We start from the raw sequence: 15,782 nt of genomic DNA, 5'->3' as shown, positions 1-15,782 counted from the left end.
TATGTCTGCATATGGTTTTTCTGCATATCATAGGTAAAGAGGGGAGTGATCCGATGCATATGTTTCAGCCCTGAACATCTTAATATTTTTCTGTTCTATCGCAACAACCAGTTTTTTACTGGAATAGTAAGATAATGCATTTCGTTCTACAAAACATTTGGCACAAATAGACACATGATTGACATCAGCTTTAGTCTTTCTGAAATGCCCATCCTATCTACATGTTGTCCGTAACTCTATACGATTTCGGTAATCACACAAGCGTTTTTTTGAATATAACTATGTAAGATCAGCGGCGTTAAAAATTTGAACAACAAAACTATACATGCCAAAATTACATTATGTCCTACTCAGTGCGAAATCTCGTGAATCTGCCGAAATGTTGCTTTCTTGTCTGTGTTCGAATGTCAAAGGGCGCTCACCCGAGAAAGGCAGCGCTGTCCCCGCACAAATTTTAAGGTTAGCACGAAGAAATTGCGCAAATGGCATGAGTTTCCCTACCCTAGAAGGACGGAAAGGAACCCGCCCAGGAGAGACCAGTGCGACCTCTGTCGGTGCGTCTGTGAACCTGCTTCCACCCCTGCGAGACGCAAGACCTGTGCGAGACGGATAGAAATGTCTCGGCCTACAACAGCTCCGCTTTTAAAATATTCTTTTTGCCGTGAGAGTATACGAATGAACAGATTGCTGCAGCGATACGAGTCCGGGTGTCTATTTACAATGCAGGGTGTCTCCTTTCGGTGTGGTTTTGGCCATGCATTCATAGTCTGTCTACGACCAGCAGCTGAGCGGTCGTTCGCTGCTGATTACAGTGGATACATAAACTGGTGCAAACATTGGCTGCCTCTACAGTAGAATGCCGTGAAAAATCCATCACTGCTTTACGTTTCGAAGATTTGTACAATACCTTACAACCGGTAAACAGAAAACACGATCTAGCCTGGATAGAAATTTCGTTACGCACAGAATGAATGCATATTTCCAAAGGCTGCTCGCCGTGGGAAATTTTAAGAAACATTTTTATATTGGCATATAAAAACGTATATATTTTTTATATGTGGCGGAGACTTCAATTTTACGGTATTCCCACCCACTAGTCTTCAGTTGAATAAATATCTTCTGGGAAGGGCCATTTTTTAGTTTGCTCTAATATAAAAACTGCCCTTCCACTGTGTTAAGAAGGGTGACCAGCATTGTTGTGGTACGGAAGTCGGAGTCGAATCAGCAGCTCCCTATCCCATAAATTCTTCGCTAAATCGTCTTATAAAGCAACACTTACAGCCATATTCTGTTACCATACTCCCTCCGTAGATCACCATGTAGTACAGCACACACAAATTCCGTAATTTCACCTAATATGGTCGTGTCCGACATTCTAAAGCGGCCGAGGACAGATGATAGCCTAATGTCCATTACCACTTACAAATACGGACCACCTTGAGCGCCTGCGCTCCGGTGGTACTCTTCTCGAACGCGTAGGTATTTATTCACTTTCCAGTGGTCTTTACAAAGCAGTGTAGAATGTGTGACAGCCCTAGTAGGGCCTGAAAACGGACAAGTTTTCTTTGATAGGGTACATAATACTTTCATTGAGGCTTTCGACCCCTCTTCCCTCATCACCCAAAAACTCCCCCAGGGCCTCAGGCCCGTTTGTAAATAAAGTCGTTCATTCATTCACTCCGTAATATTAAGAGCTTCACTGTTAATGATTGACAAGTGAATGAAACTCGGCCTAATTCTCGAGTCGTCTTAGCGGCTAAGTGTTGTATACTGTGTTTATGGATAATGTTGATAACCCTAGAGTCGGTGCCGTTTTCTGTTCTCACTCTCTACCCGTAGAGAGCCACGCTTCACTGCGCAACACGCACTGTAGAAAAGCCAGCTTGCAAATCTGAAGCCTACACCAATTTTCAAACAGTTGTCTTGCCCTTTAAACACAAATGCATTACTATCAATACATTTTGAGGGGCAATATAGGCCGTCTTGTATAAAAATATGAACGTTCCAGGACCTTTTTACCGGTTCATAATTTTTTTCAATGCCTGAAGGTGCGGCGCACAGATTTCGGTATTTCAGTGGGCTCCCAAAGGTGGCACTACGCTCTCGCGCGACTCTTCTCTACATCGCTTTGTTGCCGAAGACAATATGCTAGATCATATCAATTAACAACATCATTGTAAAAAACCCTCTGGGCCTGGTAATTATATTTCCCGCTAAAAAACCACAGAGCCTTCTTTCAAACCCAGCCACAGGGAAGCGAGACTATGGCATTCTTCTGGCATTCTTCTATCTAACGTCCGATGAACATAGAGCGACAGACACTTAAGCTCCAATCAAGCCGACAAGAAGTACAACGAATAGTAAACTATTAACGGCTGCTTTCGCTACAGTGCAGTGCTCTGATCGTTCCAACTGTTCCTGCTACAAACTAATGCGACGTTTTTAATATTTACTGTATCACGAATTGCTTGTGACCCTAGCAAATGTAGGCGGGCAAGTATTCAGGTCCCCAATTGGAAGCGAAAGCGCGACATGTGCTATCTTCCCCAGAAGGAGGCATATGCATGTGCGGTTTTTTTTTTCGTCCATGTACTTGCTTCTTCCTATTTTAACACCAAACTTCCTTGAACTTGACAAATGGTCGGTCTCCTCTTAAATTGTCAGTTAAAGTAACAAAAAGGTAAAATCAAAAGATTTCATTCTAAATAGAATGTCGAGTATATTGTTAGAAATTACAAAATGAAGTTTCAAAGTGACAGACTGCTACGGGACATCCTATAAAGATTGACATACGTGATTTTACAAACTGCAGCAAACAGGAGACTCGATGCAAAGAGTGTTTTAGCATAAACATCTAGAGACTGCGTGATTATCAGCGAGATTGTAGAGATTATGTCGCATAAAATGCCAGAGTACATAATTACAAATATTGACACGGTCTTGATTGATCAAAAGGGCTCATTTTCAGTGATGTGATGGAGGAATTCAGCCAAGCGAACAGATCGGGAAGCGGCCGGAACAGTCACCACTTCAACCTCCTCTTCTACCAAAACCACAGCGGGCTTGACATATCCCTCTCCGTTAGAAACCTCGTAGAAACAGCGCTGTAACTCTTCCCCGGGGTGAGACGAAGCTCACCGAGCGAGTTAAAGTAGTCGCGGTAGGCAAGGCTACAGGCGGGCGACGTGAACGAGTTTTTCGGAATCGACGGTCTTCTGACACCACTATAGCGATTTAATAATTGAGGTCGCATAACTTTCGCACAACTATAAAAGGGCCGGCGTAGGTTGATAAAAACGTCTGGTAAAAACAACGTTTGCACGTTTGCGTAGCGGCGTCCAGAGTCAGACAAGATCACCGGTATACTACGAAGCTGGTGCATGTCGTCGTTCATATCATGCCTTGGTCTTCGACGCAGACGTCAAGGTGCGTAGTCTCGCAAGGCGGCGCACCTCTTCAGCATGACAGAGAGTCTGCGCTAGGGAAACATCTTCATGGTGAGAAAAGGGCAGTATACTGTTGAGGAAGCAGCTTGTCAGTCGCATGTGTAGAAGAAAGAAAGGTGCGTATCCTGTGACTTCGTGCTTAACGGTATTGCAGGCGTATGTGATTCACGGTAACACATCGTCCCAGGTTTTGTGATCCGAGGATACGTACATGGCCAATATGTTTGTCAGTGTACAATTTGTGCGCTCAGTAAGCCGATTCGTTTGCGGGTTATATAGCGTGCTGTGTCGGTACTGCGATCTAGAGAGACGAAGGAGCTCTTCGACACATCCGCAGTAAATTGTAGTCCGCGATCACCTATAACCACGCGGGATGCAGCATGGCGCTGTATGATGAAGTGTAGAAAAAAATGTGCGACTTCGGAAGCTGCAGCAGATGGCACAGCAGTCGTGTTCGCCTATCTTGTCAGGTAATAGACACCCGGTTATCCACCGATTCCCGGCTACCGACTTAGGAAACGGTCCAAGCAAGTCAACCTCTACTTTTTCAAAAGGTAACGTAGGCGGACGCACCGAATGCAAACGCCCTGAATGACAAACTGTGGAATTCTAGTAGCGATGGCACAAATGGCAGCCGGCGATGTGCTGCTTTCTGGTCTTCCGCAGCCGAGGGCAGTAGAAACGTTGACGGAGTCGGCAAAGTGTACGGGCAAAGCCAAAACATCCTGAGGTTACGTCGTCGCGCATAGCATGCAAGACGACAGGGCGGATGCTCTCAGCAACGACAAGCAGAAAAATTGGGCCCATCTCTCCGCGAGGGGGACTCGAGTAAATGCGTCGCATAGGGGTGGGTGTATTGCGTTAACGTTTAGTGGTTGGGGAGTTGGTGGTAGTGAATGCGTTGTATAGCAGCTTCTTGACGTAGTTTGAATGAGTCAAGGATATAAGGCGCGTTCCTAGCCTCCCATTCTGTGTTGGCTTTGTGGCGCAGTGGGTAGAGCACCATGTACATTGCGTTCCGCCCGCACGGTCGAGGGATCGAAACCAGGCGCCGGATAGTATTTTTTTTATATAGTGTAGGGGGAGGGGTGCGGATTACGACTACGGACGTTAACGCGGGTGACATCGTGAGTTACTGAAATGCTCTGCATTTAAAAACGTGCGCCATCAAAGGAATAATTCTGTCTCCAGAGCAATCCATCTCGGGCGAAGATTCAGACGCCTCTGTGGAGACAAAAAATGGCTGAAAGCTGCTATCTTTGTGTTGCTCTTCCTGAAACACGAGTGCATCGGGGAGCCTGGTAGACCCGGAAGCTAAGAAATCGACATGGTATTCTCCGTCACACGGCTGCACTTGGTGATGCAGGGGCGACCACATTCAGCGTTGGTGTGAAGCCGTAAAGAGCAGCGAGCGAGAATACCAGAGGGGTCGCGTAGTCCGTCAAGCCAGCACAGGAAGTGATTATCTGTTACAATTTTAAAATCACGTTCATAAATATAGGGTCGAAACTTTCGAATGGCTAAAATCATTGCAAGGTATTCTAGTTCTGTCACAGTGTAGTTACGCTCTGCTTTCGTGAGGGTACGACTTGCGTAGGCGACAGCGCTATGCGCACATGCGGTCGGACCAGCACAACCCCAACACTGATGGCACTGTCGTCTGAGTGGATCTCAATGGGGGCGTGGGGTTGAAGTTGCGCCACACGAGACCGCATGCAACAAATGTTTCAACTGAATGAAAAATGAGTCACATTCGGGAGTCCACACAAAGGGCGCGTCTTTACGAAGAGCTGTGAGAGTTCAGGCGATCTTGGCGAAGTGTTTGATGAACCGACGAAAGTAGGAGCATAGTTCAAGAAGCTCCGCAGGTCCTAAAGTGCTCGGGGTTTTAGACGCGAAGCAGCTTATGGTCGAGCCTCGAGCCTGTTCCCTCCGCCGTTCTGCGGGCGCCGTTCTGCGTCGTCCACAGCCCCACTGCGCATGCCTCCCAGGCACCGCTGATGATGATTGTGGCAGGATGCCCCTAAGGATCGGCCAACGAAAGAATTCATCATGAGATAGCTTCGCGTTCAATAACCTTCGTCATCTTCCCGTAAGAGAACCCTGAGTAGTATGCGAAGCGTTCCTCGTCTCCTCTTCGACGCTCCTCTCCTCTCCGGCATACCTCCTTTCCTCTCTGAAGCTCCTCTCCTCTCCGGGATTGCGCCACAAATGACAACACCTTCGGCCCCGCGCGCGATAATGCGAAGCAGCTTAGGGTTAGAGACGCGACGGTAGCCGCTGCCTACTCCGCAGGGGGCGCAATGTAGCTCCGCGGTATAAATGACGCGCGCGCACGCTGCACTCCCCTCATTCTCCTCCCACAACGCCACGATCGAAGTAAAAACTAATAGGAACTTGAGTCGACCCCATGGTTGCTTTGTATACTTCTCAGGGTTCCCTACGGGAAGATGGCGAAATTTTTGAATATTGCGCACCACAGCAACCTTTTGTGGATCACGCCTGATACAATCGCGGTCAACAAGAAAGCCAAGCACAAGCGCCTGGCGCTCTCCGCAATGGCACTTCGAGTTCAGGACTAGGCCAGCCTGTGCAATGCGCTGGAGAACAACATTAGGCCGCTGGTTGTGCTCCTATAACGTCCTGCGGAAAGTTATTACGTCACCTAGATAACACATGCAGATTTCCCACTTCAGGCCCCGAGGACGGAGTCCATGGATCTTTGGAATGTTGCAGGGGTGTTGCGAGGTCGAACGGCGCCACATTAAATTCGAACAAGCCATCTGGTGTGACGAATGCTGTCTTCTCTTTGTCGTCCGGATGCATAGGAATCTGCCAGTAGCCCGATCGAAGATCAACCTACGAAAAGTAGGAGGCAGAATGCAGATTATCGATGGCGTCGTCAATTCGCGGAAGGGGATGAAAGTCCTTCTTCGTCACATTAATCCTAAGGTAGTCAACGCAAAATTGCCACCTTTTGTCCTTCTTTCTGACAAATATTAAAGTGGCGGCAAATGGGCTGGTACATTCCTGAATTACACTATTCCTGAGCATTTCCTCAGTTTGCTCATTTATAGCGCTGCGCTCGGCAGGAGACACGTGGTAAGGTTACTTCCAGATGGGTGGTCCATCACCGGTGTACATTCGATGTTGCGTCCGAGACTCTGGCGGCGGTGGAGGGTATTTACCCTGCAAAAAATTGAACACCGAAGCGTGCCAGCCAGCAATTATTGCAATGCGTGTCGTTGCACCAACGGCTATGATTTTTTAACCATTTTTATGAAACGGGCTGTATAATCCGGTTTCACCTTAGTCGCAGGGTAAGAGAGAGAAATAGCGTCCAGTGAAGTATCTAAATTCTCGGCATAAGTGGCGAACGTGAGGCCATGAGGGAGAAGTACGGATTCTGAACTTGCGTCCACGGTCTACACGTGAGAAAAGACACCCTCCTGATGAACCAAAGCCCGAGATACGAACACACTTTTCTTCATCGTTGTGTTCAGTTCTGGCGCAACTAACGCCACACAGGAGCTACCCGCGCTCATATGGCAGCACTTCACAAGAACGAACATGGCTGACATAGGAGGTAAAAGCGTGTCATCGGCAACAGCGAACACTCCTAGACCGGTTTCGGTGGTTTGCTTGATACAGACAGGCAATAGACTTCGCAATGAAATCTCTCCAGCACCGCAATCTAACTTTGCCCCACATTCTGTCAAAAAGTCTATACCCAGAATGACATCGTGCGTTGCGTACTCCAATACGGTAAACTCAGTTCTAAAGGTGTCTCCACAAACCACTACGTCTGCCTAGATAATTCCAACTACCTGAAAAGGCTCACCACCAACCCTATGGAAGTGTCTAGTTCCATCCCACAGCTTTGATGTGGTTTGAAAACAATAAAGCAAAGATTACGACATGGGCGATCTTCCTCGAGGAGCTGAAGAAATCTTTTGGCGACCTCGATTCCCACCGCAAAAACGCTGAGCAGACGCTCGCGCAGCGAGCACAGGTGCCAGGCGAGACTTGTACGACATACATACAAGACGTCCTTAAACTCTGCTCTCTTGCAAACCCCACAATTACTGGGGAATACAAGGTGGGCCGTTTGCTAAACGGTATAGCGGAAGACATGTACCACTTCGTGATTACGAAGGAAGACCTAGCTTCTGCAGCAGGTGTGGCCAACCACCGCCGCAATATTTGAAGCTCTTGAACTTCGGTTGAATTTTCCCCAAATTTGGCCGTCTTCCAAACACCCCCACTGTCGCTATCGTAGACACTGGTCCATCTGAGGGTATCGCATCCTTGCTTCGGCGTACTATACGGGAAGAACACCAAGTTCGAGCGTTCACCGCCGGCCCGCCTACCTATTCGGGGCTTCCTGCCAATTGCGTGTACCACCAGTGCGCTGTTCACGACCCTTGACTTCAAGTGCCCAGCACCTTCACCACGTGAGACGGTCTTGATTGATGAAATCGGTTTATTTACCGTGAAGTGCTTCAGGAACCACCAAGTGAACAGATCCAGAAGTGGCCGGCACAGTCACCAGCTCCACCTCCTCTTCTACCAAAACAACAGCGGTCTTGGCCAATCTCTTTCCTTTAGAAACTCGAGAGACATCCCTCGTGGAAACTGCGCTGTATCGACATAGTAAAAACACTCAAGTACAAATATCTAGACAAATTGAAACAATAAAACAAGAAAATCCATTACTCCTTATGTTAATCCGAGAAAGAGTAGAAACGCTTTAATCAATATTTGTAATATATAAATTTCGAAGTGACAGGGAGCGTAAAGCGAAGTGCAAATTTGGGTAACTTTGCACTTAGTGGTAATGGTATCCGTTTCAATACATCGGTATAATAAAAAGTAGGAGTGTGCGAATATTCGAAAATTTCGAATATTACTCAAATAATAAATACGTTTTGTTCGTATTCGCCTCAAATAATTTGTATTCGAAACATTTCCAGCATTGGAAAGGGTTCGAATAATTGGCTATTATCGAATATTTGGATTTATTAGTTGAAGGAGGGGACGCGGGTTTTGAGTTAGGAAAAATGACGAAAACATCGTTTTTTTGAAAGCCAGATATTTGGCTTCTATATTTGCTCTCCTGTGCGTTTGCAACATTTTTCCACCGTACATCGCCACAAAGTGGCTGAAAATACTTTAGCAGCAGCGGTGACAACACGTCAGCGCAAAAGGACGAAAAAACGGCACTTTTCGCGGCGCTATATCTCCGAAACGGTGCCACCGGGTGCGGCCATTTTGGTGCCATTGAATCGGCCGTGCGCATAGAGTTTTATACTGTATGTTTCATACTCATCTTTCTGGTCCCAGGCGTCATACTTATCTTCGATCATTCCCAAACGCACGTACGGCAGAAAAACTGGCCTTCCGGCCCTCCTGATTGGGCGTCGCTGCGGCAATGCAAGATGGGGGCCACCTGAACTGCGTAGTTCGCTTTTCTATTGTCATGTTCGCTGCTTCGCGCCGCCAAGTTTCTGTTCAGGCATTCTATCTGCTATCGTATTCAACACGGACATCATCGCGAAGGGTAATGCCTGAGATCACAAAACAAAATACGGGAAGTTGCGTGGCTCGAAAGGCGAAGGTAATCGAACGCTTCGGGGTGCACGTGACTTTATCCCGGAGCGTGAAACGCGGTGTGTGCGTTTGTGATAGCAGTTTTTGAAGTGAACTTTTCGTCTGTTTTGCGATGTTTACATGCTTAGTTATTGCTCAACTTGACAGTAGGCTCTCTAGCCTTTGGAAAGAAACGGCGGACCCCTCAAAAGCTGCTGCGCGCACGGCGTAGCCACTGTGCTTTGGAGCATCGCCTGAATGCGCAACCGGGTACGATTGAACGCCAGTAGCAGTAATTAATGCCTTTCACGTTAGATTTATTCCTAAGAGCAACCTGAGTGGCTATGCCAGAGACAATCAAGATATGACCTGTTGTGGTATATGAGCACCGTGATGCGGGTGAGCCATAGAGCTTTCTTGCGCACGTATCCCGTTCACTTAATCATGCAAACAGGTCTGAGTTTGCAATAAAAACGTGTTGACGGCGTTAGAAATCTACGTTACTGTCGTAGCATTGAAGAAATTATATTTTAAGGGTAATTATAAATACCAATGCATACATCTATTGTGCATATTGGCCGTGCTTCGAGGAATATTCAAAGTCCTGAATGTCATGAGTACTTAAAATTGTGCATGCGTTGAAGGTGCAGTTACGCAGAATATTATGCCAAGCTTCAATGTAGCTAATTTGTATCTTTGTAGTATGCAAACTTTTTGCAATGAACACCTGCACGTACGAGTACTAAGTTGCTGCTCCAGGCAACGTTATAAATCTATAAAGTAGAAACTAAGTTTTGAAATTTAAACAAGAAACGAGTGCTTCACTTCTTGCCACAGTGACAACACTGCAAATTGAACTTGTTCAGTGCAATACAGGCAACCAGCCAACCTACTTTGCGTTGAAAGCCATCTCCCCCCTCTTTGGTCCGCAAACTGGGCTATGTACTCTTCCCAAAGAAGCTGAAAATGGTGTTTTGTAAAAAAAAAGTCTTCAAAGGGCACTCCAATTTCAAGGCAAGGCATTCCAGAAGCCCGGTTTTTAAAAGGACACTAAAGGCTACAACCCCAGCGATGTTTGATGAATGAAATGAATGAAACTTCAGAGGCCGTTTTCTCAAAACAGTCTTTTTGCCACGTACATCGCTTGTCCCAGAGATTTTTTTTTACCGCTAGGTCTATGTTGATTCCATTCTTTGCGTTGCTCTTGATGAACAGTTCAGGTCGTGCCACTTTTAGGTTTTTCAGGTTTACTATTTGGATTTTTTTATACAAATAGTCGTTGATGGTCTAAATATCCGGTGAAAATTCACCTCTAACAAACTGAAAACTAAAAAAATTGCGTTGTAATAAAAAATAGACGACTGTCAGGCTCTCGTCCATTCATTTGGAAATGCAAAGAACGAACACGTTTATACGATATTTTATAGGCCGCTCAAGCTCGGTACAAGGTGAACAGAAATAAAAGTTTATAGATAAAAAGTTTTTTAAATATTACTTTCACATCTTTCACATTTTTATGGCGTTATCACAAAAGCATCTCCAGTTGCTGGGGGAATTTTTATCGAAATCCACGAAGAAATAAAAAAGTTGATTTCGAAACCCATGTACCCATTAATTATTCGATATTCGATTCGATATTCGAATTCGATTCATAGATATTCTAGATATTCTAAATAATCAAGATATTCGTATTAGATTAATATTCGAGAATTTTGATATTCGCACACTCGTAATAAAAGGTTGTGAATTCTGACTGAGGAGATGGCATTTCAAAGAACTTTTAAAGAATGCAGTGTTTTCAGTTCCTTAATTTTCTTGGGAACTGCGTTTCAAATGGTAAATGCAAGGAAATGGGCCGCTTGCTTGCCGTAAGTAGTTCGAAATTTAGGGAGGAATTAATTACCATTCACCGAAAATCATGTGAGGTTGTGGTTGGAAAGGAATGAGGCGGGAAAAATGACCTGGGAAAGTAGGTTACTAATAGCTCGATATAGGACGATACAAAGACTATACCTGAGGAGATTCGCTACAGTCAAAATGCAGTAATGTTCCAGTAGAGGCTTGGCCTGAGCAAAGTACGGGCTGGATGTTATGATTCTAAGCGCTTGATTCTGGACTGTTTGGATCGATGCGATATGAATTTTGTATGTGTTGCCCTAAGACCTGACACAATAAGTGATATGAGAGTGAATAAGAAAAATAAAGCGTGGTGTTTGTCTGTCGACTGAAATATGGCCGGGCTTCGATAATTACGCGTTTGCCATGTGGCATTTTTTGTTTTACGTAAGCAGCATGGAGAGCAAACTTCAAGGTAGAGTCTAACTGAACTCCTACAAATGTTGAACTGTTGTTTGCTGTTACACAGTGCTGTGCAATGTGAAGTGGCAGAATTTAAATTCTGTTGCGTTGGTTACAGTTAAACACAACAAATTTAGTTTTCAACGGAATAATTTGTAGCATGTTGTTATGACACCAATTAACAACATTAATCCGGTGAGTGTTTATTTTCCACAAAGCTCGTCAGAATCTTTGTCCGAAAAAAATAAAGTCTCGTCGGCAACCCACAAATGCATTTTGAAGAAGAAATGTAATTAGGTAAATAATTTATGTAAATTAAAATTATTAGTGGTCCCAGTGTAGACCCTTAAGGAACCCATTTGTTTGTGGTAGCGGCGTTAGAGAAAACTCCAGAAATGGAAGGGACCTGTGTGCTATCGCACAAGTAGCTTTTCAGTAATTGCAGAGGTGGTCCTGTTATGCCAATGGCTTCTAATGCTTTTAAAAACTGATACGATTGATGGGGCAAAAGCATTCGTTAGATCCATAAAAATAGAACCTTCTGTAATGGTGATTTCATGGTCGCGTACAGCGTGTGCACACTGAAACAAGGGGCGTGACACGTTTAAAGGCGTGTGAGACGGGTATAGACTCCTTAATAAAACGTGTTATGCACCGATTATGCACCGCGAATTAATCTGGGTACCTCCTTCCAGACACACTGCCGGCATTGACTGACGTCTCAAAATGCTATTCGCACAATCAATTCATTAGCAGTTCACCCCTTTGTTCAATAATCTGTGTCTCTTCAACGTCGGTAGTCATCCAACTTCACCTAGTGAAATAGCTTAGAAATTTGCTTTTGCATGGTTATATTTATTTGTTTCGCTTGTGTAGCCCCACTTATAAAATACGTTCGTAAATAACCAAAACACTCATATGACACAGTACACTTAACGTAGTCTTGTTAATCACCTACGAGATGTGATTGAGAAGAGCGCATTCGAACTACTAAAACTGAGTTCCAGCATGGCAGAATTCGTAAGACGTTTCTAAGCAGCTACTGTTTGCTAATTTCAAGGAAGAGTTTGTATGAGTGTATCGCGAAGAAAAGTATTTAATTGTCTAACCACAGTTAAAAACTGCTAGCGAAGGTAACCCGCACCCCAAAGTAAAAACAAGAAAAAAAATCATTATTATACCTTTTTTAGAAAAACGTTTGACTAAGAGCACATAAATATCTTCTCAGCAAGCACCCAAACGTCCCAACAAAATATAGAGAGAACACGCAGCGCTGAACGCAAACGCGCAAAAAAGCAGACATTATGCACACAAAACCAAGAACGCTGAGGTGCGCACAACAGGGGATTCTTCGAAACTTTGCTGGTGTCATGTACAACACGTGTTCACTCACTGGAAGCGCACAGTATTTAAGGCAGCTGGGACAGAAGTTTTGCACTACGAAGCCTGTGCCGCATTCCAACCGTGCAACAATGAAGACTACTGTGAGTAGGGTGCTTCAATGTTCTTGTTTTACGATTCGTGAAATCAGCCTTCTTGCGTAGAAAGCTTATCCGCAGACAATAACGCTATTAGCTGCGCTTTCGTCATAAAAGGGATTCTATAATAAAGCTCAGATACAGAAAATATTTGGTGCCGTGCTGAGCCCAATTTTTTTGGAATTGTAAATATTGTAGCTTGAAAGGGAACCATTTAAACCGCTTCTTAAAAAAACCCGTTAGCAGTGTCTAGAGAACAAAACGTGCTTTGAAAGTAGCGAAGAAGATACGTGCATGGTATTATACTAAATTCCCAACCGATGATTTGTGAAAGTGCCGTGTGGTAAAAAGGTTGTGAAACACATAAAGTTTTACTTCGTGCGTAAGCACGATTATAAGTCACGAGTCACACTGCACAAAATTATCTTTTCATAGCTGCGACTAAGTCATGTCGTTACCTCAGTTCATAGCTGACGCCTACATCGCTAGTAGAGTAGAAGTGTTGGAAATATTTTTCACAAGATGCGCTAGTAAGGAAAAAAAATAAAAGCGCAGCTCGCGGTAGTTTTCGGTAATTCGTATGCCTAGCTTTAGTTCAGTTAAATATTTGGTCACCTAGCATTTTTGTTGTTTCTCGCTGACCGCACTAACCATTCAGAGATTGTAAGCTACCATTACAGCCCCTTTACCATTGTGTTTTATATACCGCTTTTATGCTACACCCTCAGTACAATTGTTCGTATGAAGACGCTATTAGCACACTGAATGTTATTGAAAAAGAAACAATCGCAGAATTCAGACGCAACAGTTGGTCCCTGTCTTAACTTCAGGCATTTAAGGTTATTGGCCCTGGATAGTTTGGTCTCACTAAAAAAATAAAAATTCAATGTAACTCAAAATTTACTTGCTTTAGAAAACATCGCCATGTGAACCCGACCTCTATTACTAATTCTCGCTGAGTTTTCGACGAGAGTTTACTGCTGTTTTGTCATAGCCATTCCAGCTTTCAAAGGTTAGAGCCAGTAATAATCAAGTAAATATTTCTACCGTATTCCAAAATTTCGCATATATACCACAATATCTAAATATCTAGGCATACGCAGGTTTTGCTTCGTTCAGCGTATTCCCACTGAATATATTTGCAATCTTTCGATTTTTTTCACCAACGTGACGATTTTTTTCGCGAATGCCTGTTGTCACTTTATGTTGTTTTTTTATTGCCAGAACGAACTCTCACTGGTTCCAAAAAATGCTTCTTTAAGAGCGAAGGTAGCCTACCCTTAGTTTTCTCCTACAACTACTGCCAGCGTATATATATATATAGTGCATTTTTAAAGGTGACAAAACCTAAGAGGCAGCAAAATAAACAACATTTGTTTCAACCCTTGTTAGACGTGTAACCGTGTAGTACCACCAGTATTTGAATCCAATGAAATCGAGGGGAAACAAATCATATCTCTAAACTCTCACCTCTTACCTTTCTTACTCCTATACCTCTATTATCTCAGGTGATTCTCTTCGTTTTCGCCTTGCTTGTGGGCGTCGCCCTTGCCGCCGGACCCTACGGAGGCTACGGAGGCCACGGCAAGGGCCATGGTGGACATCATGGTGGCTACGTAAGAAAGCACGGTGGTTACGGTGGTCGCCACAATGGGGGCTATGGACATGGAGGTCAGAAAGGCGGTCACCGCTACAAACGTCATTGCCCCACATGCGGAAGGCACCACGGGTGACGTGACCCGTGGCAGAGAAGTCAAGCGAGAGCCAGGAGATATCCGTGTCGAAAATCGCAAAAGGATGTTTCAATAAATGTTCTGGACACGTGGCAGAAGTGTTATGTCTCACTGTAAAAACGAAAGCCAAGTTGTGTGCTATGATTCTTTAATGGAACGCGTACACCTCGGCATTTACTAAAACCCGTACAAGACGGATCTCATGAATAGATAGAGAATGGCAGGAACCGTGTCACTCTGACGTGGAAAAGTGCGAACTACTCCTCCTGCGGGCTTAACTGTAAGTCTTTTGCTGTCTTTCTAGCATAGCAGATAAATGAAAAAAAAAACGAAGATATTGTAATAAAATGCAATGAAGTATTCTTTAACACAGATTCAGTGTTTTAACGAAGTTATACGAAGGCATTTAAAATCCCTGATCAAAATTTCACAACCACCTTTTTTGTATGTACATATATAGGTATCAAAGGTGTTGCATCTATTCAACATTATGAACACCTTGCATTTAGCCTACAAGGATTCATTTTCCACATATTTGCGCAGAAAGATACCCCCAATCAACGCCTATTCGCAATCATTCAAGACCCATTTTTATTTTCAGTTATAAGTGGGCAACACTTGAATGCAGTTCCTTACGAATGCTTATTTTGTCAGCTAATATAGCGTTTTTGCACCGGCTTCACTATGCGACTTTTTCTGCAGCACCGGAGGTCTTTGGTATGAGGGAAGCCCGACAATACGCCCTTCACTAACGCCGACGAAGAGCACGATTTACACGGATTCGAAATGCGGTCACAAGTGCCTGCAATACGTTAGCCACTTCCGCATGCAGGCACAGTTCAGCGCGAAATAAAGTATTCGGGTCGTCTTTGGCGCAACACCAGTTATCTCAGAACACTTCATGGCTCACAGGAATTAGTGGTGCAATAAAAAATACAAATCTGATAAACCTACGCACAGGTGCTTGCTAATAAGGAACGGAAAGAGAATTTTCGTCAGTAAGAAAGATACCTCATTCATTACAGAAACGTTATGCTCACAACGCAAAAAGAAACTGATAATAAAGACTAAAAAATGCCGCCGCTTGCACTAGTGGTGCAAGGCAGAAAAAGCAGGAGAGCTGGCGGCCCCCTGCCTTCGTCGGAGACCCGGCTGTTGCCATTCATACTGATTTCGAACTTGTCGCTGAAAGTTCTCCATGGCTGGTCAGCCCGAATCATTCTGTCTGCAGGATTTGA

At 44.4% G+C, this 15,782-nt stretch overlaps 1 long non-coding RNA gene across 1 annotated transcript; it reads left to right on the top strand.

Moving 5' to 3' along the window:
- Window positions 1–12,683: 12,683 nt before the first annotated feature.
- LOC144179632 (uncharacterized) lies at window positions 12,684–14,636 on the top strand. The gene is made up of 2 exons (XR_013324317.1): window positions 12,684–12,817; window positions 14,320–14,636. It is a non-coding gene; the product is annotated as an uncharacterized LOC144179632 (long non-coding RNA).
- Window positions 14,637–15,782: the final 1,146 nt, after the last annotated feature.

The sequence above is a fragment of the Haemaphysalis longicornis genome, unplaced genomic scaffold (assembly GCF_048455015.1).
Source record: "Haemaphysalis longicornis isolate Haplotype H1 unplaced genomic scaffold, Haemaphysalis longicornis Haplotype H1 scaffold_4, whole genome shotgun sequence".
Taxonomy (NCBI): domain Eukaryota; kingdom Metazoa; phylum Arthropoda; class Arachnida; order Ixodida; family Ixodidae; genus Haemaphysalis; species Haemaphysalis longicornis.
This window is presented reverse-complemented; position numbering and strand designations above follow the sequence as displayed.